We start from the raw sequence: 2,034 nt of genomic DNA, 5'->3' as shown, positions 1-2,034 counted from the left end.
ATATATGCCTAAGCGATCGTCCAACCATTCAACCGGTGGCTATGATGCACACTGCCCACCAAGGGGAAAACGCTCAACACACGGGCATGGAAACATGGAACAGACTGATGAATCTCAGAGGGAAGTGGGATGGGGAGGACAGGAACATATTAACCAAAGATCTTATATGCATACTAGAGTCCTGGTGCATGCACCAGTGGGGTCCCTCGGCCTGGCCTGCGGGAATCAGGCTGAAACCAGCTCTCTGACATCCCCCGAGGGGTCCTGGATTGTGAAAGGGTGCAAGCCAGGCCAAGGGACTCCACCAGTGCACGAGTCTGTGCACCGGGCCTCTAGAGTGAGTGTGTGTGTGTGTGTGTGTGTGTGTGTGTGTGTGTGTGTGTTAGGAAGATTTTACTGGCCCAACTGCCTTTGTGAAAATGAGATATAAGAATCCGGCCTGTTGAGCAGTCTAATATTTTTAGAGCAGTACCCTGGGTGTAAAACTTCATTGGTTCTGTGTCCACCATGTCATGGAAAACTAACTTGGAGACTTAACTATTGGACTGGCCGGTCTCATCATCAGAATTTTGTTGTATCCATCTTGGAGTAAACCTTTCCTGTAAGGTGCTTTGTTGGGATGTAAAAGGCAGAGAGTGGGACTTCCACAAGTTTACAAGACCATGTTACATGGCTATTTTTTCCTAGTTTCTAATAAATATACATTTATTAGGCTTTGGTCTAAGCCTTGCTTTTATTATAACAGACCAACTAATAGCTTACTTGTGGGGGTACAGATGTCTATTTCACCCTTCTACTTTTCTTGGGTAGAGGTAACCAAACAAAACAAAAGTGCCTGACCACTAAAGAATGGCTAAATTGGCTTGGGTCAGTTCACCTTATTTTTCCAAACTCACCAACCAGGTAAGTCATTTCTCCCCAAAGCAGGTGTGTCCCTTCACATGGAAAGGAAGCTCAGTAGTACAGAATAAGTGTTCCCCACCATCAGTGGACAAACCAATGTTCCAGGCAATAGGAATAGAATTTATGAAAGCACAGAGTCCTGATTAGCACATTCAATAAATTATACATTATTCAATATTCCTGGAGTATAAAGGGCATCAGGAGGAATGGGAAGGGGGCAGCTGAAGGCAGACACCTAGGCAGGGATCTGTCACAAATCTGTACAAAAAACTTAAGAACCATTAAGCAATTCTAAGTAGGATGAAAACAGGGTAGGATTTGCATATTAGAAAAAACATTTTGTTGGCAGTATGGAGAATAGAGTGTGAGAGAAGGCAGCAAAGACTAGAGGCAAAGATACCAAGAAAGTAAGGAAATGCCAAGAAGAGATGATGAAATTGTCTGAACTAAAAGAGTGAAAGGGAGATGGCAAAGAACATGAATGATATTTAGAAAGGAGAACTGAAAAGATCTAGTGATTGAGTGGATATACTGGGCAATGGAGGGTCTTATATGTTTGGGGTGCTATAACAGACTAAGTAGCTTATAAATACCAGAAATTTATTTCTCACAATTCTGGAGGTTGGAAGTCTCAGATCAAAACATTGGCAGATTCGCTATCTGGTTCATAGAAGGCTAGCTTCTCTCTATGTCCTCCCATGGCAGAAGAGGCAATGGAGCTCTCTTTTCTATGCCCTCAAGGGAGCTTCACCTTCATGACCTAATCACCTCCCAAAGGCCACACATCTTAATACCATCATATTGGGAATTAGGTTTTAATAGATGAATTGGGGCAGGGGGGTGGCACATAAACATTCAGTCCATAGCAGGAGGGAAGCTTATACTGCCATCTCTATTTTTATTTTCTTTTTTAAAATATATTTTTATAAATATACTAGAGGCGCGGTGCACAAAAACTTGTGCACTCGGGGGGAGGGGGGAGTCCCTCAGCCCAGCCTGTGCCCTGTCGCAGTCTGGACCCCTCAGGAGATAACGACCTGCTGGCTTAGGCCTGCTCCCAGGTGGCAGAGGGCAGGCCTAATCCCTAGGTGCAGCCCCTGGTCGGGCTCAGAGCAGGGCCGATTGGGGGGT

General features: G+C 44.8%; 1 long non-coding RNA gene across 1 annotated transcript in view; it reads left to right on the top strand.

The window, feature by feature from the left end:
* The window catches only part of LOC107183292, a 14,631-nt gene that overhangs the window by 10,573 nt on the left and 2,024 nt on the right, over positions 1-2,034 (top strand). The gene's annotated exons all lie outside the window — the stretch shown is intronic.

The sequence above is a fragment of the Myotis davidii genome, unplaced genomic scaffold (genome assembly GCF_000327345.1).
Source record: "Myotis davidii unplaced genomic scaffold, ASM32734v1 scaffold161, whole genome shotgun sequence".
NCBI classification, from domain to species: Eukaryota; Metazoa; Chordata; class Mammalia; order Chiroptera; family Vespertilionidae; genus Myotis; species Myotis davidii.
Note: the sequence above shows the minus strand (reverse complement) of the source record. Positions and strands in the feature narration are given on the sequence as shown.